The 25,928-nt window shown below is 42.4% G+C and overlaps 1 protein-coding gene across 1 annotated transcript in view; it reads right to left on the bottom strand.

Moving 5' to 3' along the window:
- The window catches only part of CSMD1 (CUB and Sushi multiple domains 1), a 1,672,960-nt gene that overhangs the window by 479,993 nt on the left and 1,167,039 nt on the right, over positions 1-25,928 (bottom strand). The gene's annotated exons all lie outside the window — the stretch shown is intronic.

Below are 25,928 nucleotides of genomic sequence, written 5' to 3'. Positions count from 1 at the left end.
TGTCAGATACACCCATATATTAGGATTCTATGAACTTCTTTTTAATACGGCACAGGGTCCTTTTCTCCAGAACGAAGAAATGCTTTCTTTGGTGACCAATAACGTGATCGAGGAGAAAGAGAGTCAGAGATGTCATGAAATTAGGCTAGAATCCTGAGTGACAAAGAGAATAAGGAACGGGGAGTTAGGTGGATGGTAGATACTGATAGATGGAGAGAGAGACAGACAGACAGATAAGAGAGACAGATACAGATAATGGATTGGTAAAAGATACAAAGATCAACCAGTAGAGAGATGAACGAGAGAGATGACAGATGATGGAGAGGATAGAAAAAAGTAAATAGATAAGTATAAATTATAGGTAGAGAAATCGATGATAGACAAATAGAGGAGACAGATGCATCCAGAGAGGCAGGAATCAAGGGAGGAAGACAGGACAGAGAGAACAGGAACCATAATACCGGAAAGACATTTTAATGGGATCTTTTTCGGAGTAGAGCTAAAACTCTGGAATCTTGTAAAAAAGTATCAAATGGCTATTTCTTAGACCCGAAAGGAGGGAACGTGGTGCCAGGAAGAAGGTCGACTTCCGACTAACATCCAATTTAACGTGCACGGCCCTGAGCGGGCTCTACACGGGTGTGCTTCCGAGCAATGCTGAGATGGCAGGCATTAACTTGGCTATTCAACATTCCTACTAAAACTAGTGACACAGTCATCACAACTTATTAAAAGTCTACCCTTTCAAATTGCAGTGTTTGTCTGAATACATTACTTTGGCAATCTGCCGTGAAACAGGTGTCGAGACGGATAGCTCTTGCAAACCAGCGTTAACACTGCATGTGAAGCTGAGGGCCTGAGGTGGGTTTTGTATCATTTTTTCTTTCTTATGTGTCTGTCTGTAAGTGACGAAGGTCCAACAAGAAGAGAATAAAGAAACTGAAGAATCATCATCGAGGCCGGCGGTTTCCTTCCCAGCACCTTCCTGACACATTTACTCAGACCTGCCTCCTGTAACACCCTGCAGAGAAGCAGTGATAATCCATTACAGCCTGAGGGTCATGGTTGGACGATTCGTAATGAGCCACAGACAGGGGGTCTCACTACATAACTGTTTTCATTAGGGGTGTAAAAATGGCCGTTTCGGGATTCTTCCAAGGCAAGGCAAAGGCCATCAACAAGTAGCCAGAGCCTGCTGTCAAAGTGTAATCTTTACTCCATGCGATTAATGCTCCATAGAAAGAGAAGACGTGGACCCAATTTTGGGCAAAGAACCTATCGTGTGTCAGACAATATGATATTCTATAAACAGTCTACCTGGTAGTGACACGGAAATACACATTTGTAACGAAACTTGCCATCATTTCCAATCAAGGATGGGCAGAGATGCCAATAAAAAGTAACACTGTGGGAACACACACATTTTTGGTAAAATCATAAGTACGTAAGGTGCACAACACGACAGTTTACATACGTATACACCGTGAAATGATTACCACGGTCAAGCTAATGCACACATCTCTTCATATAGTTACCACTTTTTGCGTGTAGTGATAACACGGGGAATGTATTTATAAACTTCCGGTATGCCGTGCAACGTAATTAACTAGAACCACCATTCTGTAGATCTCTCCACGTACTCACCAGACATAACTACAACTCTGACCAGTATCCCTCCATGGCCGTCACTTCCCGGCCCCTGCTCATCGCTTTCCATTCGTTGCTACTATGGATTGGCCTTTTTTAGATTCCGCAGATAGTGAGACATTGATTTTTTTTGTCTTTATATATTTGTCTTATTTCACTCAGCAGTATGCCTTCCAGGTTCATCGATACTGTTACAAACAGAAGTACCTCGTTTTTCTAAGGCTGAATAATATTCCTGTGTATGTGAACACACACTTCCTTTATCCACTCATGCTTAGATGGACACTTTGGCTGCTTTCCTATCCAGGCTATTGTGAATACGAACGATGCTGACTGAGACGTGGTGTTTGGGACTGTGAACGACCCAGTGACATTTAGCCAAAGTGGTTTCCTTAGTTCTTCAGACGCATGCTTCCAAGTCCTTGCACAGTGGCTGTTTCTTGGAGGCACCTCCCCTGCTCGCTCTGTCCAACAAAGTCCATCTCTTTGTCAACATTGTTTTTTCCCTTCACAACGTTTCACCCTTTGGAATCCTCGTGGGCTTGCTCTTACTGCCTGCCTCACACCCCCCAGGGTCAATGCCATGAGGCCCCACACCCCCCACGGTCAAAGCCATGCGGGTGGCCACTACACTTCCTCCACCTGCTGAGGCCAACAAGTGACTCAGTCTTCTGGGATTTAGCGAATGTGTACTGTGCCCAGGCCACAGTGCTCGGGATGAAAACAAAGAAAATGGACGAGGTTCTAGCCTTCAAAGAAACCTGAAAAGTCTGCTAGGGAGTATTTTGATAAACACAAAGTCATTACCAAACTTTTACCTGTTACAGATAAAACTCCCTAATAGATAAAATAGGAAGGAATAAGAAAATGTAAATAAAAAAAGAAAGACAAGGTTCTAGACTTCAAAAAATTTTAAATCCGCAGAGGATATTTTGATAAATACAGAATAATTATAGAAGTTAACATTTACAAGTAAAGATTTCTTAATGAAAATAGATGAAATCATTTACTTGTCAATTCTCCAAAGAGAATCTCAGGTTTGTGAGAAGGAGATGCTGTTCAGTCAGGACTTTGGTATCATCTTTAAAATACATTCTTGGCGTTTTGTAACATTATTTTTTTTTTGACAAATTCTCAGGATCTCGTTGTTGTAACAGTTGGTCTGTGGAACGACTCCTTATGAGTTTTTCTCTGCATTATCAAGTACATCAACACCCTATAGGCTCTATGAGAATAACACACTACCCTCTGTTTAAACATTTCTAAATCAGGTGCTTCTAAAAATATATAGAATACTTGTTTCTTAAACTTTGCAAAAGAAACATAAATCAGTATCTACAAAATATAACCTGGAGTGACCTTAAACATAAGTGACCTTATGTTTATCTTCTGGGAACAATTACAAACATATTTAAGTATTATTATCTACATGATGCTTCCCTCTCTCTCCTCCTCTGTGCTCCCATTTGCTCATTTATTCCGCATTTATTCATATATTCAAGGCAAATTAATGTCCCGGCCCTCTCTCACGAACAGGGCTTTGTGCAAATCTTTTCCTTTGTACGAGTACGTTTTAAACACACTGGTACCACCGCTCAGGCTAGTGATGTGCTTATCAACAAAGGGGCTTCTTAAAAGAGCAAGATACTAAATCAACTGTCCCTAATGCTAAGTTTTATCAGTAGGAAACCACATTTCCAGAGGAAGTAGAACCATTTAAATTGGGCATCAGGTGCTGTTGTGATTTAAATTAGCATGAGAAATGGTGGGGGGAGGGAGGGCTGGGGAGACACTCCATTTCCCTTTCCTGACTCAGTGCTCCTCTCCCGACCCGAAGCCACACGTACAGGCTCTGCCTCACGGAAGGGTGTGATCCCACTTACCACTGAGCAATGCTTCCTACATGCAAGTCCGTGTAGGGGAACACGGCTATGCCACCATTCATGCCTATGTCTATGGACTTACAGTTTCCCGGGGTTGTGGAAATAAATTATGTGCTCTCATGTGAAGGGGTGTTGAGTAAATTAAAGCAGAAACAGTGATTTATGGTGAATTTTAAGTAAATCTGCATTATCTCCGTTTTCCTTTACTTTGCTATTAAGAGTTGAAAGGGAAAATTTGCCAAATTGATACAAACCGAGCATACGGGACTGTGTGTTGTTTTATATAAAATATGACAAATTGGGAGCTGTGAATAAACACACATCTTTAGATGGAGCACGGAGGATTTTTAGAACACTGAACACACTCTGTACGAGACTCTAATGGTGGGACACGTTCATTTTTCCGAACTCATGGAATGCCCACCACCAGGAGCCACCCTAACGCAGACGACCGACTCTGGGCGGCGATGACACAGCCACGTGGCTTCATCAGTCGTAGCTAACACAGCACCTGGCGGGGGTGCTAGTCATGAGAGGGCTGTGCACGTGCGGGCTAGGGGGTGTGTGAGAAACCGGTACCTTCCTCTTAATTTTGCTGTGAACCTAAAACTGCTCTACGAAGCCTTCACACATACACACAAATTTGTTTGCTCTTAAAGAATGAATAGAATCCTTGTTTCTTGTAAACAGTAACTTACATATTTTATTTAATGAGGATGTTAGTTTGTTATCAGGGCCTGGATAATTCGTTCTATGTCACTGACTCAAAATTAATGCTACTTTAAAAAGAAAAATCTCCGGGGCGCCTGGGTGGCTCAGTCGGTTAAGCGTCCGACTTCGGCTCAGGTCACGATCTCGCGGTGCGTGAGTTCGAGCCCTGCGTCGGGCTCTGTGCTGACTGCTCAGAGCCTGGAGCCTGTTTCCGATTCTGTGTCTCCCTCTCTCTCTGCCCCTCCCCCGTTCATGCTCTGTCTCTCTCTGTCCCAAAAATAAATAAACGTTGAAAAAAAAAATTAAAAAAAAAAATTGAAAAAAAAAAGCAAACCGAAAGAATGGAACTTTTTCCTTCTTCTGTCAGTAGCGCGACCTATGACCAACACTACGGTGCTCTGCGCAGCACCTCTAACCGTGGGGCAGCTCATTATCCGTAAACAGGCCGCACCAAACTGCAACCCTCAGACGGCCGTAAGTAGGCAGCGCACTCGTTTCAAGTAGACTCCCGACTGGTTCACGTCCCTGCAGCAGGGCGCTGCAGCCGGATCAGTGGGCACTCGCTGGGCAGTCCAAACGAGCAGCAAGGGCACACGGCGGCGCAGGGATTCGAGCCGAGACGTCCCGCCGTGCTCCGACACGCTGCACGCCCCCGGCGTGTCAGCTACGCGTGCCACGCTCCGTGGCGCTCGCAGCCTTTTCCCAAGCTTGGCTCCTTCAAGAGCCACGGTGACATCGCCAGCGGGTGAAAGCGGGCCTGCTCCCGGAGGCAGGAGCCGAGGGCGAGGCGTCCCTCGCGACGGAGGGGCGCGTGGGGGGCTTCCGTCTTCCAGGCTGCAGCCGCTCGGGCACAGGAAAGAAGGGCAACCGGTTACCCACGGCAGGCCTTCCCCTGTCCTCCCTGCAAGTCCCGGTCCCCTGCCTGCAGCGACGCCTCCTGCTCCACGTCCTGTCTGCCCGAAGACCTCCCGTACGGAAATCCTTAGGCCGGAGGGCCGCCGGGAAGAACCACCCACGCCAGCTCCTGTCACACAGCTGCCTTTGCAGGTAGTCAGTGGTCTGACTGGGGCCTCAGGGGCCCTCCGCAAGCCAGCGTCTGCAAAGCATCTTCGCAGGTTCACACAGACAGGTCCAAACGTACGCACAAATGCACGTGTACGACGAGTTCCAAGGCAAATGTAGCCAAAGGAACTGTGGCACTGATCAACTGATATTCGACCCCGAGCACACAATAATCTTTTTTATTGTATGAAAAGTTTTTCAATCTTTACTTATTTTTGAGGGAGAGAGAAGGCCAGCCGGGGAAGGGCACGGAGAGAGGGAGACACAGAAAGCGAAGCAGGCTCCAGGCTCCGAGCTGTCAGCACAGAGCCCACTGTGGGGCTGGAACTCACGAACCGCGAGATCATGACCTGAGCTGAAGTCGGTCACTTAACCGACTGAGCCACCCAGCCATCCCGATACTTAACTGATGATGAACTGAGAGATCATCATATTCTTATAAACCTATTATTACATTTTATGTTCTTTCAAATTTTAATAACAAAATTTTAATAAATTACATCTACTAGTAATATCATGGGAATATACGTATTATCTGCTAAGTGAGTAGACCTTTAACACATATATTTAGGTTAAAAATATGCCTATATCCATAAATAATGGATATCGAAAGTCGGTATGCAATAACGCAGAAGCAAATTCGCACAAGATGTACAAACATGCAATAAACACCTGTAGCTTTCAGCACTAAAGTGTACACACCCTCCTTCCTTCGGTTGTGTTTTCCACTGGTAACTAGGAGCCCTGTGAAATGCTGCATCAAATATGCTGCAAACTGTTACCGACTTCCTTTTGGTAATCCAGTAGTAAATGCAGCCAGTGACACTGACAGCCTCCAGAAACGGATGACGGATGTTCAGATATGTGACATGGTATCATACGAAGAGCTCATTAGCAAAAGCTTTATAATTATTAGAAATGGGGAAAGTAGCTGATTTGAATCCCCGATATTCCTTGAAATGTTAATGGGAGAAAGTCTCAAGGAACATGCTTTGGACAAACAGAACATGGCGTGTTTCCTAAAAACATATCTGTGTTCCCTATATCCCGGTCACCAGTCAGACATCAGATGTTGTCATACATGTCCTATTTGAGTATTTTAGCGATAATGTGGAAGTCAGAGATTATAAACCAGATTATTAACATTCTACTTTTACAGCGCCTAGCCCACAGAAAAAGGCTTTAAAATACAGTGACTTATTCAGCAAACTAATTAAAATCTCACAAGGGACTTGGGTGGCTCAGTCGGTTAAGTGTCAGACTTCAGCTCAGGTCACGGTCTCGCAGTCCGTGCGTTCGAGCCCCACACGGGTCTCTCTGCTGTCAGTGCAGAACCTGATTTGGATCCTCTGTCCCCACCTCGCCCCCCGCCTCTGCCCCTTCCTGCTTGCATTTTCTCTCTCTCTCTCAAAATAAATACACATTTAAAAAATAAAATCTCACAAAATATTTAAAATACATAAGTCCAAATTACATACCTACCATTTTTTCCATCAAAGTTCCAGGATAAGAAATGTACATGAAATAGCTATTTTCACTGTCCTTAGCCTGCTGACATTACTAATGTGGAAAGACAAATTTTATCAGAAATATGTGAGAGCATTACATATAATAAATCAAACTTTGCTTAGTTTTTCAAAAATTCCTTGATTTCATTCATTGAACACACCAAATTAAGGGGTTCTGCAGGCTGAGTTCAGCCATGGTTAAATGGTCTTGATTAGGAATAACACTGCCTGGGGCTGAGAGGTACTGGGGACACGGTGGGGACACGTTGGGAGGGGCAAAGATGAGTATGTCTTTGACATTCATGAGATACAAATTAATCCCTAAATGCAAAGGAACACCACATGCAGAGTATGAATGCAGCCTGGGTGATCTGGTGGCAGGAAAATGATGGAGCCCAATGACATCAGCTCATATGTTTTCAACAGACGGTTAGGGTGAGGTCAGCAGTAGAATATAAGCAAACCTTGAATGTAAAATCTAAGGAGGCTTAAAATATCAATATTCTGCAAAACTGTTTTCAGAAGTGGAAAATGAAAGCAAGGGAAGACAAAGGACTTATTTTGCAATTATTAGGGAAAGATTTAGAACTCCGACTGGGAATGAGTCTTAAATTGGTGATTTTTAGATTTTATTTCCACATTCATATACAAGTAGAGGAAGATAAGAGTAGAGGCCACAAAATACAACTCCATTTTCAGAAGTAGCTTTTAACCTTCCTTACAAAATACTCATTTTTAAAGTACTTCTTTGAAATTTTTGGCCAACTGTCATTCTGTTTTGTTTTGTTTTGTTTTGTTTTCCAATCCTGATCTGAAATGATTTAATACACTACAGATGTAGCAATTATTTCCCATATGACCAGTTCAAGTCTCTGGTAATTAAACATTGCCACAAACTCAACACCAAAAAACAAAAATAATCTAATTAAAAATGGGCAGAGGCCCTGAACAGACATTTTTCCAAAGAAGACATCCAGAGGGGCCAAAAGACACATGAAAAGATGCTCAACATTACTAATCAGAAGGGAAATGCAAATCAAAACCACAATAAGATATCACCTCACACCTCCCAGAATGGATAGAATCGAAAGACTAGAAATGACAAGTGTTGGGAAAGATGTAGTGAAAAAGGAACCTTTGTCCACTGTTGGTGTAAATGAAAATTGGTGCAGCCACTGTGGAAAACAGTACGGAGGTTCAGTGAAAAACTAAAAGTAGAACTACCATATGATTCAGTAGTTCCACTAGTGGGTATTTAACCCTCAGAAACCCCAGTAATTTGAAAAGATTTAACGCACCTCTATGTTTACGGCAGCTTTGTTTACAACAGGCAAACTAACAGAAGCAACCCAAGTGTCCACTGAGAGGTGGATGGATCAAGAAGTGGCAAATACATACAACAGAATATCATGTGGCCAAAAAAGGATGAGATCTTGCCATCTGCAACAAGGTGGATGAAGCTAGAGTATATTAAGCCAAGCGAGATAAGTCAGAGAAAGCCGGATACCGTATGATTGTACTTAACATGTGGAATTTAAGAAACAAGCCAACAAAAAGCAAATCACAAAACCAACAAACCAACAAAAGCAGTAACGGACTCATGAACACGTAGAACGAACTGATGGTTCCCAGAGGACAGGAGGTGGGGTGGCGGGGAAAACGGGTGAAGGGGAGGGGAAGACGCAGGCTTCGGTTATGGGATGGATGGGTCACGGGATGGAAGGGACAGCACGAGAATGCAGTCAGTGGTGCCGTAAGAGTGACGTACGGGCGGACGGCAGAGCACTTGCGAGCACAGCACGTAGACTAGCAGAGTCACTACGCTGTGCACCTGAGACTAGTGTAACGCTGGGTGTAGACTCCACTTCAATTAAAAAAGACAACAACGCCGTGACAAATTCTCTGTGCAATGACTTGGAATCTACTGGAGGACGCAGCACACCAGTGTAGGATGGGGCAGAGACAGGCTATCGTCAGGCTGTGGACGGTGGGGAAGCTCTGACCGGGGCGGTCAGGGAACATCTTCTGGAGGTGCTGACACCTGTCTGCTGAAGAAACCCCAACGGGGGCTCCCAGAACACCCCCAGGAGCGCCTCAGAGGGGTGGCCACTTGCCCGCTGCCTGAGTTCACCGCAAATTCCACGGCCACTTACACCTCACCGCTTCTCAGTTTGTGCAAAACTGATTTGTTCATTTCATAATCATTTTTTAGTAGACATCCAACTCAAGTGTTTTACCAAAATCTCGCTGGCCGTTGCCTTCACGTAAGAGCAAGGAGCCAAAAACACAGAAGGAATCGTGGTTGAACTAAGTGTAGACCAAATTAGTAGAATTGCTTCTCAGTATTGTCGTTTTTAAGGAGCAAAGTTGTTACTTTTTCAAAGAAAGGTTAGGAAAAACAGCTTGATTAACTTTAAATAGGAGAAATAATGTGGTAAATTGGGCATATTATTTTAGAAAAATGTGTAAAACAGAAAAATGAATTTAGCTTTTTAATTGTGATTGAGTATAAATTGCAGAAGTCTTGGTACTTAGAAATGTTACACTGTCAAAAGAAGTTTTTAAATCTTGTTAATACGCTCTTTAGAAATTTTCAAAATAGAGAAAAGAAAAGAATGCAATGATAGAGCAGTAAGACTGATGTAACACTGACTCTGTAAGTGCTCATTAAAAAAATGAAATGTTCTGAAAAATACAAAGGAAGGTGCTGCAGACAGTCACAGTAGGAAGAAACAAAGGCGGTCGAGAGGCCATTCCAATAAGGAGCACGTCCCACTTGACTCAGTGAAGCCTACGGAATCCAAATGTATCAATAATTTCCTCCCCTTGCACACACACATGCACACCGAACACACCACACACCAGACACATACGTACCACACACACCGCCCCCCCATACGCCGGGTTTCCTGATTGAAAAAGAAAAAAAACCCTTCACTTTTTATTGGCCCTAAGTTGTTTTGACGTTTAAACTATATTTTTTTTTCTGAATACCTTGTTTATGCCAGAAATCATGACGATAGGAAGAGATATACAACAAGAAAACATTTTTACAATTTTCCGAGATGCAAAACTCACAAAATGAATAGGCAAAAAACTCTTACATTTTGGAAGAGGATAATTTATAAATGCCTTAATCACTGTAGATTTGAAGTCAAGAGGAGAGGAAATGAGAATTTAGGACACAAAGGTAGGAACTCTAGCAAAAAGAAGGTATGCTATATCTGATTCATCAACTGTATTTATCGGAAGAAAGATTTTTCAAACTGAATTTCCTCCTAGAGTACATGGTAACACATCTATACCTGGAAATTATTAACGTGACTGTCAAAAGCAATTTATTACGTATCCTAAAGGAAAGTTCACACTTTCTTACAAAACAAAAATTATCAAATACTTTTTTATAAATTTTAAGCATTTTAGCCTGAAGTTCTTAGGACCAACCATATAATTAATGACAGAGCGACACCTTGCCTAAGTGTATGTACCGTAGACCCTAGGTAAATATACATCTAAACCTCCCACCAAAAAGTACAAGTAGGCTTTGATACCTGCAAATAACGTATACAAGCTTTGTTTGGTTCCAACCGAGAAAGAAAAGTAGCTGAAAGGCACAACCCAGGAGAAAGACATTATTTCCAGGGCACACTTGCTTTATATCCCGCCTCGCACACAAACAACTAAAATCCTCTAAAAGCTACAATTCAGCATGCTGTTAATAAGAAGAGGGTATGTAATATTATTTCAAGAGTAAGTGTGTTATTATTATCCTGTGCCATCACAAGTCCATTTATCCAGTGACTCAGGAGAAGATCAACCCCCCAACATGTGTAAGTATGTGTACTTTCTCCATCGGCAGCGGTTTGGTGTTACCATCGGGACACAAGACGTGAGGAGCTGGGAATCCCAACCCCGAAATCCCCCAGAGGGTTCTCCAGAGTGGGGAGCGTTCCTGATCTCCACCCTGGGGGCTCTGCCCGGTCCCTCCTCTCAGCACTAAATACAACATGCATTCTCTCTGCGGCACCTGCACACATCCTTCGTCCCCGGCTTCAAGGCTCCCAAGGACTAGGAGTGTTCCCCGTGGGGGGGGGGCACGGAGAGAACCCAGTGCTGCTGCTCCCTGAACCCCTCCCCCCCCACTGCCAGCTTCCTCACTGAGGGCCACGGGGAAGCCGCCCAACCTCCCCCACGTCCTCATCCGCAAAACCAGAGTGGTGCTCATTTCCACACAGGGTTTCCAGGGTAAACAGCACGGTGCAGGCCAAGGGGGAACATCTAGCACGTGTCCAGCAGGGATTCGGTTAGCGGCGGTTGTGACCTCCCCACGCCTACCAGGCCCCATTCCGCCACCAATCTGATGGATTCTGTTATTCCAAACCTCACGAGCCTTTACAACCAAAATGTCTGTCCTCCTTCTGGTGTAGGAATTCCTAAGTCCTGATTTTATCCAGAAGTGAGTCCTTTATCCTTTGATTTCTAGAGACCAATTTCCAACTACACGCTTCCTTCTTTATCTCATAGCAACGTGCTTCTCTGAAGAAACGTTGTCTTGGCAAAACACAAAACACGAAGGCGTGAGTCCTGTGGATCCTCCAGGAGGAAAGAGAAATCCATAAAACTTTAAGAAAGAAGCAAGCTGGGGGGGGGGGGAGGGGGAGGGGCTGTGTGAACATGACCGAGATGAACATTAAAAATGAAATCCCTCAAGTAAAAATCATCAAGATGCCAACAAAAGTGTCCAAGATGCAGAATACTCATCGTACAACAACAAAGATTACGGAGACCACCAGGGGCAAGAGGCAACTCAAAGACATGATGGAGGAACATTAAAAGTGGCTTGTGGTGTCAAATGAGAGCAAACCGGCGAGAGCCCCAGAAGAATTGTAGTAATCCCTGAAATGAAGCAAGTAAAGAATCAGAAGCATTATTTAGGAAATTATTGAAATATATTCTCAGATGGAGGAAAGAGGATAGCAGTTTATTAAAAAGAGAGAGAGTGAGAAACTGGGAATTTAAGAACGACAATATAATAACTACCATCACAGAACAAATCAGGGCATGATTAGATGTGGTGAAATGCAGAACACTGAAATCTATCAACCGAAGGGACGTGCAATAAATGAGTTGGAGCTTTGAAGGTCTAAAAGATGAAAGGATTGCCAGAGAAAATTATAGATCCACAGATAAAAGCAGAAGATATTAAGTTTGCCAAGAAGTAACTGGAACAAAGGGTTCTAGTCAATAATTAAAAAAAAAAGTAGAAGGCACATTTTTTGCAGCTGATAAAAGCGCTGAGAATAGATTTGAAAAATGGTTTGTTACGGCCCCACTTAAAGCAAAGTAACAAGGAAAATGTAGGAATACATCTCATAGAACTGTCAAAGACAACCAGAAAAATTCCACACACAAACCCAGAAGAAAACGTGGTATATATTTGAAGAAATGCAAATTAAAGTTAGCTTTGTTTTGTTTATTAATATAAAACTCTAACAGTGAAAGGGGCACCTGCGTGACTCAGTCAGTTAAGTGTCTGACCTTGGCTCAGGTCATAATCTCAGGGTTCGTGGGTTCGAGCCCCACGTCAGGCTCTGTGCTGACAGCTCAGAGCCTGGAGCCTGCTTCGGATTCTGTGTCTCCCTCTCTGCCCCTCCCTGGCTCATGCTGTGTCTTCTCTCTCTCAAAAATACATACATACATACATACATACATACATACATAATTTGTTTTAAATAATAAAAAAAAAACAGAAAAAAGAAAAAAATAACCCAATGCTATTGGGAAAAAAAATGAGAAAATTTTCTCAGAAAAAAATTTGGTGATGTTGGCTTCCTGAGACATGGAATGTCCGTGGAATGTCTGTGTTTGGGGCAAATAATTGAACTACTTTCCACCTCACTTTCCTTCTACTTGGAACGAAAACGTATCGAAGGGAAATTACCTTCATAAATTTGGGAAGTGCCGAATTCGTATCTAGAGGGATGGCCCCGAATGGAGCGGAAGCAGTGGATGGCTGGCTGTCTCCAGGCGCACAGCTGTGAGCTTTCCGAGAACTGACACGCCGGTCCACAGGACGAGGTCGGCCACAGAACCTAAGGGTCTACCGGCTGTCTCACCTCCTGGGTGGACACTGTTGTATCAGCCGCCCAGGCAGGTGCAAGCGTGCCCGGTCAGGGAAGCAGCGATCACGTCCGACCCACGCCCGAGGCCATGGCAACCGCAAGCCCGATGCCCCAGCAAAGCGCTAAGCGCTAAGCGCACGGCACTCCGACGTGCAAACCGTTCCTTTTCAGTGTGTGAGATGGAAATACAAACCCATCTTTCTAATTAACACATACAAGTCACGTGTCTCTTTCCCCTCTAAATTATTTAAATACCACTGAGGGGTAAGAAAACAAATTAATTAGAAGAGAGTGCATTTTCCCACCTGAAAGAGAGGGCTGGCTGACAAGGAGGGCTTCTGCTCACATTTGTTTTTCTGAAGGCGAAGGCAAGCCGCGTGTGCTCTGCTGGTGGGGTGTTATCAAGGAGTTCAAGTGGAGCAGGGGCCGGCCGCTGCCTTCTGTGTCTCCGTCCCCTACCTGAAGCCCTGGGTCCTTACTCACTTCTCCTCCCCCACCCCTTCCCATTTCCCAGTCACAGAAAAGAGAAATACACAGGAGACCGTGAGAGAACAGGACAATAAACCAGAAATTCATCTTTGAAGCCAGACTAACTTTTTGCATCCAGAATCTATTACTTTTTGGTGGGATGTGGGCCCAGTGCCCCCAACCATCAACTCTACTCAATATCCTAGAGGGTCTTTGAAAAGATTAAGGGAAGTAACATTTACCAGGTGCTTAGCACTTGCCAAACACAAAATGATACCTCAAGAAACGCCAGTTACCCTCTGGAAGGAGAGTGACACAGATTAAAAAGACTTCACAAGTTAGGTTGCCTGAGATACTGAGACAGGGTAAAGCATTCTGTGACTGCCATGGAGAAGCTTGTGACCCTCTAGAAACTATCCTCAGAGGCAGTAGTGATGGACTGCTCCAAATCAGCAGGCAAGTGAAAAAGCCAGGACTTAACAAGGGATTTCCTGACTCAGAAAATAGTCCTCTTGTAATACAAAATAATAAAAGAAATAAATAAGCAATCCCATTTCCAAATAGGAAAATGAATGGGGATCTTTAAGTTAAATTAAAGCTGGAAGATTAGCATTTCCCCCAAAAGTTTGACTGAGTAAAATCTATGAATTCTTATTGAAGCCATAAAGACATCATCTATGCGATCTATCTATCCATCTGTCTATATCTTGTGTATTCACTCAAAGGATGAAATACACTGCTCTCCATTACTGGAGTCACCTGTGCTACGACCTAAGTTTATCTACATTAGAAGTTTAAAATTCTGCAATTTCAGATATATCTTCAAATGGTCATTTAAGACCTGCTAATGTTGAAGGAGGAGAATGCTTGCATCATGGCCACTACTGACGCCCTCTACTGGTAGGCAGCTGGTGTGTGTGTGTGTGTGTGTGTGTGTGTGTGTGTGTGTGTGTGTGTGTCTTGCCTCCTTAAGAAGAGGAAAGTTCTGGACAGGGTTCGTTACTCACGCTGCTTTATCACTGACCAGGTTCATTAAATGGTACCCCAATCATGGCACTCTTGCATATCCAGTATCTTACACTGAAGGAAGTTTAAAAAATGGCAGAACAATGGGGGCACCCGGTTGGCCCAGGTAGTTAAGTGTCCAACTTTCGTTGTCAGCTCAGGTCATGATCTCATGGTTCGTGAGTTCCAGCTCTGCATCGGGCTCTGTGCGGAAACTGCTTGGGATTCTCTCTCTCTCTCTCTCTCTCTCTCTCTCTGTCCCTACCACTCTTGCTCTCTCTCTCTCAAAATTAATAAACTTTAAAAAATGACAGAAACATGGAGGTCACTCTGTCCTCCCCTGCCCGGTCCTCTTCCCCGAAACAGGTCATAAACCTCACCTATGAGAGGTGGCCTCCCGGGACCAGGAGGAAGGCAGGCACTGGGAGCCCCGGGGATGGGAATTTGGGGGACGAAAAAGCTGTGAACCAGTCTTGTTGAGCTCACCGTACCTTCCCAGTTTCATCCCCACCACTCACCACCCTTAGAGCAGACCGCTGTGTTGTATCCGTTCTCTCCACATTTATTCATTTTGTCTTCAAGGTGTGCAAGCTGTCTGCTCTGGCCACTTCTACGGGTCTTGATTCTCTCACGAAGGCTCTCATGCACACGGCGATTCAGCAAATTTCTCCTTTTCTCCTGTGAATCTGTCTTTGTCAGTTTGATTTGCAGACCCGACCAGGGACCCTAAGAGGGCTGAAGACAACTTCCCTCCTTTACATTAGCCACCCGCGGACACAGCACATTCTTTCATTCTTTCAACGTACACTTAGAGTCCTCAGGCTTTACCGGCACTTGGCCGGGGAAAACAGATGTGCAAGTCGAACTCCATGCACTGAGAGCACTCAGTCCACGGGGAGACACGGAGCCGTGTGTGTGACATTCCATCTGCAGAGACGGGCGGGGAGCACAGAGGCGAGGGTGCTTCCTCAAGAAGGCTTCGCTCAGCGCCTGAAGATGGCACAGAAGCCTGGTTTCGCAGACAAAGTGTGGTGGTGATGTGGGCAGACACGTTAGCACGGGAGCAGACGCTAAGAAGTTCTGTGGGGGACACGCTGCGAAGAAGCAGATATACCTACGGGTGGCATCACCAGTGTGATTTGAGAGATGAGAGTCACTTCACAGAGCCATAAACAGGCAGCGATCACACAACGGAATGCTCCACGGGCACGACCTGAATCCACGTAAGATACACCAGCTCCTAATTCTCAGCCATGACGTTGTAAAACTGTACACGGTGGGGGGAGGGGTATCAAAAAAGGCTGGTATAACAAATAGCCTAAGTTTTCAAACTTTGACTTTCCAACAAGAATATGAATTCTGTGAAGATAAATGACTCATCACATTTATTTTTAATCAAGTAGAGCGGGAAATCTTGGGGTATGTCCTCAGGTGCTTTGCTAGTAAAATTGATGTGGGGAAGAGTTTTATTTGGGCACTGGAAGGCTGAATCAGGAAACAGGAAAAGATTTTTTTATTGTCTTTTGTTTATTTGTCTGTTTGTTTTCAAGTAAGTTTCACACGGGGGCGCGAAGTCCAACGTGGGGCCTGAACTCGTGACGCTGAGATCAAGACCTGTGCTGAGATGAAGAGTCACATCCTCCCAGGAAAGGAGGTGTCTTAGTGTTGATGAAGAGACCGTAGGGAAGAGACTCACCCTTGAAAGCCCTGCCTTCATAAGCATCCATGTTAACCAAATAAAACATTGAGGGAATTTGCTCAGAAGTCGGGGTGCGTTGCTGGGGGCAGGGTAACTCCCCTGGTCACTGACTTAGCTAACTGCACCTCCTTTCACTCCTGACATCCGATCTTGGACTTGCGAGGACGCTGGGGCACCTCTGATGCTCCAGAAGAAAACAGGGTTAGTCTCCCTAAGCGACCACCTAGCCAGCCCCAGATGCGGGGTGGGCTCAGCAGTGTTCTCGCTGACCATATACACTGTCCTAGAGAACGTGCGGTCACGGGCGCCGCTCAGCCCCCGGCACCGAAGACAGTCTACCTGTCAGGGTGTCTCCGTGCCCCCACAGACAGATGCTGGGGTGCACAGGTCAACTGCCTACACGCTTCATGTACTGGCTCTCCTCACAGATCAGCTGGGGAACACATTTCACTGAGCACAGGAGGTCTAGAGGGTGCAGCACTTCAGTTACAGGAATAAACATCCCAGATTTAGAGAGACGATTCTGGGATATAAAAAGATAGGAAAATACACAAAGTATTCAATACAACTCTACAATAATTCAATTTGGGGCGGGGGGGAAAGGAGATAGTGAGAGAGCGAGAGAAACGATATTAATAACAAAGTGGATGAGGGAACAGGGTCTGAACTATGCCTTCCTTTAGGGATAGAAAAGTCGTTTTCTGGAGGCAATACACATGCTTTCCAGACAGCTCTGTGATCTGTATTCCTGGAGATAATCACTCTGTCCTCCTCTCTTTACAGGATGCAAGGCCCATCTCGATCCCCTCAGATCCCTCCTGAGGCTGTTCTGTCACTGAAGGACCCTAAGCAGGAATGGCATTCTCACAGTCTCTTTCCTTCCCTTAGGAAGCCGTTATTAAATGGCGCACGGTAGAGACATTCTCAGCACACCGCTGCTAACAGACATTTTTGCCACATGTCTGACCTCTCTCATGCTCTTGTGACTCTTTACACACCACACACCAGCTGATGAACTGTAGTCTCTTTAGGGGATCTAGGATGTCTTGCAAATATCGTGCCCATCTAGCATTAAACTGTCAGCTCATACATAGTCCCCACTGAAAAATCCTTAGTGATGTGCCAACCGTTACCAACGAGGAAGGGAGTAGAGACGGTATTTGAAGGGGCTTCTCGTTCTATCCTGAGCCTCATTCTTTAATGTATAGTCATCATATATAAATGACTTTGGGGGCGCCTGGGTGGCTCAGTCGGTTAAGAATCTGACTCCTGGTTTCGACTCTGGTTATGATCTTACGGTTCATGGGCTCGAGCCCTGCATCGAGCTCGGCACTGACGGTGCACAGCTGCCTTGGATCCCATGTCTCCCTCCCTCTCTGCCCCCGTCACGTGCTCTCCCTCTCTCTCTCCCTCTCTCTCTCTCTCTCTCTCACACACACACACACACACACACACACACAAATAAATAAACATTAAAAATGACTCTGAGGGAATGCATACTGAACTAGCGGTTTCATTAACCTACATTGGAAATTGAAGAATTTAGATTTCCGTTATGGTCACCATAATCAACATGGGGGAACAAGAGTAATTGCTTCCAACTATCTGTGCTCTAGTGCCAGAAATACCAGAACCGCCGTCATAAACAACGGTTCCTGCACATGGCAAACTCAGCCACGTAATTTGAAGTTAGGTGCCAGCACAATATAAAATCATGTGAAAAAATACTTCATCCCGGCCAAATAGCAGAGAAGGACAGGAATGAATCAACTCAAGAAATCTGTGCACCATGTATAGCATAATCTTAGCATGGAACGCCATCAGAAGAATTGTTACCTAAGTGTAGCTAAATTTAACTGAAATTCAACATGATCGCATCTTAATTATGTCACAGTTAATACCTTCCTGTAACACTTTTTATCATGAAAATATTAAAATCTGTAATACTGCAGGGCAGACTTATAAGTGACAGCCTATCAGAGAGTTAGCTCAGTGGTAAGGTTCTAACACTTGGAGACACACAATTGCTCCTCTGTTAGAGTTTCCTTTGACGTTCTTACTGGGCAAAACCATTCAGCAGCTGATAAATCCGGACCCACTCTCATTTGGATAGGCTAAACTGAAGAATACTCTAGAAGAGAATGAAACTAGCCTACTTCCCTATGAAAATACTAAACTTTCAGGGGTGTGAATATTTAGGCCATGGAATTTGGTCAACCCTACAAATCAACCTGTTTCCTGGCACACCACTGGGTAACACACACCCTAAAGTTTTCTGGAGATGACTAGATTGTTATTAAATAAACTTAGGAAGAATACGTAAAGAATCATATATACCTCTAAATCTCTGGTCCTACTTGTTTCTAGACCATGATTAGAACCTGAAATTTCTGTGTTCTAGAAAATGTGAACGTCATAATACTGAAAGTATCTTCTTAGCTTTCATTGCATCACCTCTCTAATCTACAAAAAACTGTCTTCCACCATCTATCAATCTATCAGTTATTTCTTAACCTGCATAGGTTGCAAACTTTGTGAATATTACAATTGTAATATAACTGAAAGGGACAATATATATTCAAATAAAGAGCTGAATTGCTTTTGAAACTAACACGTCTTAAATAACAATCTTCTAAAAAGTGATGTTTCTTGAATAAATTGGATGGCATAGTTGAAGAGGAAATCTCCAAATTCCGTTTAAGGTATATCTGCTCACAGGACTCACTACTTTCTTTATGACTTGTCAAAGATGTCTCAGCTAGCTTTCATATAACTTATTTTCTTATATTTGCAGTTTTTTTATTAATGTCATCTAGAAGTTGAATACAGTACATTTTCAAGTTAGAACAATGGCCTTCTTTTAATATATGTCACCACCCAATCCTTTTCCCATTAAATTGTAACTTACACTAGGAATGTGTATTATCAAGGACATATTAATGACACTTGAAAAAAAGATAAGAGAAACATAGTATGAGGGTTTATGATTTATCATTATGATTATTTACGCATTTATTTATTTATTACATTAACCAACCACATTTATCTAAATTGATATATATATATATTGAATATATAAAAATACTCTTTAAAAATAAAATTTTATCCTAAAATTGATATATAAGATTTAGTCTGATTTCCAATATACCAATTACATTCAACATCTATCTATTATTTTGATAATAGTATAGTTAATACATTAAAGGTTTTTCACATTTAAAAAAATTTTTTTTAATCTTTTTATTTATTTTTGAAGGAGAAACAGAGTATGAGCGGGGAGGAGCAGAGAGAGAGGGAGACATAGAATCTAAAGCAGGCTCCAGGCTCTAAGCTGTCAGCACAGAGCCCATTGCGGGGCTCAAACTCATGAACTGTGAGATCATGACCTGAGCTGAAGTCAGATACTTAACCGACTGAGCCACCCAGGCATAACAATGTTTTTCACATTTTTAAAGTCAATGCCATCAATATTACTTTCCTTTTGAATAGATGTGAAGAATCTAGAAGGAGTTGGGAAGATCTTATTTATGTAATCTTAAACATTTGGGGAAATTAAATGTCAAGTGCATTTGACAATCGTATGTGTCCTTGATATGGACAAGAGGGCTGTATCCGGATTTTTCTGGAATAAGTGGCGTAAATAATGAAACGTGGGAGGATGCTGGCACTGTGTTCAATACACCGAGGCAGGTACAGATCACCTCTGAATAATACTCAAGTCACAAAAACTCTTTATGACTTCTGTAATCTTGTTGTTTGGAACTTCGCATGTATTAGCTAGACAGACTGCATAGAAACTTTGAGGAGAGAAATATGCACACTTATTCTTTGCTCAGAAGTATCATTTAAAAAGAGGGAAAGGGAGGCACAATATAACAGGAGGGGGAGAAAGCAAGACTCTGGTCTTCCGTGGCCAGCTCCACGCATTTAGAATGTTCCCAATCTTACCCTACTCCAGGGGCATGTGGACCCCGTGGTGACATTGGGGACTAGGGACATGGAACAAACTAATAAGCAACTATTCTGTGAGAAGATGAGAATTTTATCCAGTGGCCATTCAGGTGTCTGCCTATGTGGATGCCTTCTCCCCTAGTTCATGTAACAGCTGATTTTTGAACACACACACACAATGTCTGTCCTTCACCATGCTCGGCACTGCAGTGACCTATTGTGTGCAGGGACACAAAAGAAGGTTAATTGTGGGGAAGGTTAATACCTTGGGGCACACTTTGAAATGACAAGTGTTTGGTAATGAAGGAGGAACAAAACTCTAATACTAAACAGTAGTAAGCCGTTGAATAATGCTTATAGGATGTCAATCGCTGTTTTACATGTTTACAATTAGTCATTTATCCGATCTTCTCAAAACTCTGTGGAAAAGATCCGAGCAGAACCCCCCTTCAAGGGTGAATAAGGTACAGTATAAAGAGTTCATTTACTTGAGAAAAGCTCTCACAGCAAGCAAAGCTTTGAATGTAGGCATTCTGACCTCAAGTCCATTTTCTTAAGCACAAATACCACCCCCAAATTTAATACTGCCTCCAATAACTCTTCCAGAAAGGAACGTTCAGCAACACTTGCAAAGCGGAAGACTTATTCACCATTCTATTTATCGAGTTCAAGCTAAATGCCAGGCGCTAGGATTACAAATAATGTGAAGAATGTCAGCACATCAGATGGATAGTTTTTTGTTTTGTTCTGTTCTGTTCTGTTCTGTTCTGTTCCAAGTTACAAGACAGTGTGGTATAATGGAGAGAGTCTAACATAATGGAAAAAAACAGAGACAGGCTAGGCCAGAAGTCCTGGATCTCACACTAGTTTTCAAACCAACGAAGTCACCTTTGGCTGAATGAGTCAGGTACCTTCTTGGAGCAGCTGTGAAAATATTATTCTATTTCATTCATCACATCACGGAGAGAACCAAACTCAAATAAGGCATTTCTGCACAAATATCATTCAGTAGCCACAGAGACCCATTCAAGGTCGGAGAGGATGTTTCTGTAAGGATGGGGGTAAAAACACTGACCACGGGACATTGGGAACAGGTCCTTGGGGAGAACAGAAGCAGGTGTGACAAGTCAAGCAGATACTGGAATTGGGGTATCTGGAAATTGAACCACCTCTGCTACCCCAGCAGAAAGGGAGTAAAATCTGTGATTAGATAGAAAACTTGAAAAGACACCGAGTTGTAAATGATAAGAAAAAAGAGGGAAAGAACAGGGTAGGTATGATGGGCAGCAAACAGAGACTCTAAGTAAAATATAATGAATAAAGCAGAACAATACATTATTTAAAAATATATTTTTGGGGGAGGGCATCTGTGTGGCTCAGTTGGTTAAACATCTGACTCTTGATTTCGGCTCAGGTTATGATCTCAGGGTTTGTGTGTTTGAGCCCCACAATAAGCTCTGTGCTGGCAGCAGGGAGCTCGATTGGAATTCTCTCTCTCCCTCTCTCTCTCTGTCCCTCACCTGCTTGAGCTCTTTGTCTCTCTCAAAAATAAATTTTAAAAAACACATTTAAAAAAATAAAAAAAATTGTTTTTTATTAAACTGATAGATCTCCATATCCAAACCAGCAGAGTTTTTTATGTTACAATCCACCCATTTATTTAACATCACTAGTGAGCTTTGCGACTTAGGATAGTTTGATGCAAAGTATATAGTCTCCAGAGTCAATGTTCCATGAGTACTTGAGTGGGAGGGAAAAGACTCAGCATTGCTGCTCTCTGCAGTACTTAGCACAGACTAAGAAAGTAGCATTACATGGATGTTTTTAGGAAAAAGATTTTCTGAAAGATTTTTAAAACTAGCCGAGGGATGAGGGCAGGAGGACGGGGGGATGGGCTAGATGGGTGATGGGCACTGGGTGTTGTATGGAAGTGATGAATCACTGGGCTCTACTCCTGAAGCCCAGACTACACTGTATGTTAACTAACTTGAAGGATGAATGAATGAATGAATGAATGAATAAATAAATAAAGGCATTCTCTTCTATGCAAAGGTTCAAGGAAAAAAATATAACAATTTTAAAAATACCACATAAAAGTTTTGATGATGTAATTCACAGAGTTGAAAAACTAATCAAGATTAAGAATTCAAGAGGGTAAATTTGTTTTATATATATATACATATAGAAGATGTGATTATAACATATGACCAAGATAACTATGTATTAGAACTATATAACATTATTAAGTTAATTATTTCTAGGGGAGAAAAAGGCGGAAATACACCACACACTGCAAGGTTATCAGGGGATTATGCACCAATGATTGACTCTTCTTTTTCTACTTTTTTGTACTCTCAATTTTTGATGATGAATGTATATTTTTTTTACTAATATAAGATCATATAAAATGAAATGTATTTAGTTCAGCCAACAACTGAGGATGACTGCATTTTCCTCCTGAGCTTAAAATGTGGGCCTGCACATCAACACCATCTAGGAAATGACTATTTAATTGTAGACCATTAAATGGGAGACACACTAATATTTTTCACAAGAACATGCAGAAACAATATTGCTTTTGCTAAATGTCATTTATAGACTCAAGAAAGAAGTCTGAAAAATGACTAAACAGTAAGCATCAATGATCTCCATAAAATAAAATGCGATATTCCATGTAAGAATAAATTAGAATGTGACAGTACAGTGCATATTTCAAAATAATTCAGAATTTGGAGTTAATGTCGGATATGAAAAATGAAAGAAGAAACGAATGAGGCAAATGAGAAATGACTAATCATGCCCCAAAGAATAATTTAAATAAATTGTTGGTGTGCTTCTCCTGTGAGGGCTGCAGACCTGAAAACTTCATTACATGTTCTGTTCGTGAGAATTAATTATTAGATGGAACAAGGCACCATGCAAACTTCAGATAAATCAACCTAGTAATAAACGCTGCTTATATCTACAGTCATTCCAGCTACAATATGGTTCTAACATTTATGATGAATCATAAAACGCTTATTCTGACAGCTACTGAATTCCTTCATATTGTCCCTTATTTAGTTTCAAATAAGAATGTAACATTTTTCAAATGGATAGATGAAGTTTCTGTTTTTAAAGAATCTGCATGCCAACTTCTGTTTCTACTGCGACATTTAAAAAACCCTTTTTGAACCAATGTTAAAGAATTCAACTTCTGTGCCTTATTGTCCCCTGTGGAAATATTTGGGTAACTTACAAATTAAAAAAAATATATATATATGTGTTTAAGAAGCTAAATATCCCTTATTTTTAAACACAATGATTAATTATGTCTACTGGGCAAAATTGTCAACTCTTTTTCTCCCCCTGCATATGGAAATTATGTTTAGTAGTAATGGGTTCTTCCAAAAAATAGCTGCGTCTTTGCATTCAATGGTAGCTTCTACTGCTTGCTCCCTATTACTTCTCAGGACTGCTGGAAAGAAGAACTGGAAATAATTACCTCCAATGGTAAGTATGTTATTTTCCGGCTTATTTCACCTCTCTGGAAATATGCTCAAAAATACGCTCAGATCTCTCCCAAATCTTCTGAACTTTTCTTCTGAACCATGGACACCATCACCCATTTTCATTTCCAGTAAGACAACCAACCTTGGCCGACTTCTTTGCCTCCACTTAGATCGTCTGTGTACTTTTTCTGTCTGTTAATTCCCTTCTGTCTCTAAAATTATCTAGGACTCATTTCCTTCACTTTCAAATATGTTTACATCCAAGCGGGATGAGGTGGCAACAAGAGAAAGTGGAGAATATTCAGGACAACTTTTGTGATAATTCACTAGCTAGGAGAGAAGCAAGATACAAAAGCATTTGAAAGTAGCAGCCCAGGGAAGGTAAGCCAAATTCATTACTCGACAAGGAAACATGATTTATAGCTCCTTTTTGGTATGTATATTTATTTCTTGACCACACACCCTACACAAGCTACCAACCTTAGTCATCTTTTCTTTTCTTCACCAATACTGTCACAATTTTTCTCTGCTTGGGCATCACTGGTGGACTTCCAGATGCTGGTCACTGGCCCTGGTGTCCACGCGCATGTGGCCGATGGCACACCGGGGACTCTGTGTCATCCACACGGCACTCGAAGCAGCCATGGCCTTTCTGCGGCCGGATCCCCGTCCTCACTTGGGTTCCCCGCATTGCTTCCCGCTTACTGTACTCTTCTTTCTTCCTTGTCCTTTTCATTTTTCTTTTTTTCCTCGGAGTATCTTACCCAGTCCAAAATTATTTCTCCATTTTCCAAGTCATAGTGTGTCTTCATCACTTTGTAGATTCCCAATTGTGCACGAACAGTGATAAGGCATATAAATTCTTGTTAGATAAATGAATGACTTTTTGTTGCCAAAGACAGAAACACACAGTAATGTGTTAGAAAGCTGTCCTTGGCCTTCAATTTGTGAAGCAAGGGTAAGGACTGAGGAGGGAGACCTGTTACTAGTTTTCAGATAAAATCATGGACCTGTTGTTCGGTTACTGTGTATCAAGAAAAGCTGTCATGATATTCATTCCCAATATTCATCCTGTTAGTCAGATGGATTCTTAAAGTTCTAACACCCACACAATTGTTTGAAAACCACAGATACTTGGTATGTCCATTTTTCAACTGGAGAAGTATGATTTTGTGTCTGCCAAATAACTATGGTACTACTCTCCTCCTTGCATTAACAACAACAAAAATATCTGCTGAAAAAAATATGCTGACAGCATGTCTAAAGGCTACGCATATCAACTGAACAGTCTAGGCGTTGTATGAGGATTCATGAAGCTTTCTGATCACAGAAGAGCAAAAGACTTAATGATGACACTGAATTCCACCTCCAGCCAGCCTGTGTGGTAAATGGAACAGTTTCAGGAGGCTCGTTTCTACAGTCAATGGCCGAAGGGCAGGTTAGTGGAGAGGGCAGTAAAGTCTGAAGAGGGGTGGTATAATGTACCACCCACACTTACCCGTGCATGAGCACAAGGCCATTTTACAAGGCAAAATGCTGGACCACAACTTCTTTAGCTTAAGGAGCGAAGCAACTTTCCCTCTACAAAATCAGGTTGTCTTGTGTGTGATACATGTAAAGGTAGCAAGTTGGCTGAATACAGCAGATCTCATCTTAATTTTTAAATAAATTCACTTCCAACTTTATAATATTTCATACCACATTGTCTACACCACCACTCAGCAGCTAGCATAGCAATTATCATACTCCTGTCACACTTATGATAGACGCCTACAATACCTCACCTTTTATAAACTCAAAGCAAGTAGCTGTCCTAGGAGATAGGTGGACTTTTTGTAACTTCTCTTGTTTTATACATGTAATGGGCCCCAAGAAAATAATGGTAAAACTGTATGTTTCAAGTTTCTTAGATTAAAGATGATTTCTAAGAATCTTTATAGGAAAGGAGAAGTAATTTTTGAGAACTAATGTTATGAAAGCAGAACAGGTTAAAAAAGAATTTCATTTAAATCATGATTATTTTAATAATGATGCTATGCCGAAAAATGGAAAGAAACAGGAAAGCTAATATAGGAAGCTAATAGGAAGAAATATTACATGGATTATTAAGATCCAACCTGTCCTCCTGAAAATGATGATGAACCGATTCCAATATCACCCACATCAACAGCAGGACTTAAGAGCATTAAGATTTAGGATCCTTGGGGCACCTGGGTGGCCCAGTCAGTAAAGTGTCCAACTTTGGCTCAGCTCATGATCTCACAGTTCATGAGTTTGAGTCTTGAGTCGGGGACTCTGCCCCGACAATGTGGAGCCTGCTTGGGGTTCTCTCTCTCCCCCTCCCCCTCTGCCCCTCCACCACTCGTGTGTGTGCTCTCGTT

Source organism: Lynx rufus, unplaced genomic scaffold (assembly GCF_022079265.1).
Source record: "Lynx rufus isolate CCGP_SWC_20201006 ecotype Redwood Valley unplaced genomic scaffold, mLynRuf1.p SCAF_3, whole genome shotgun sequence".
NCBI classification, from domain to species: domain Eukaryota; kingdom Metazoa; phylum Chordata; class Mammalia; order Carnivora; family Felidae; genus Lynx; species Lynx rufus.
This window is presented reverse-complemented; position numbering and strand designations above follow the sequence as displayed.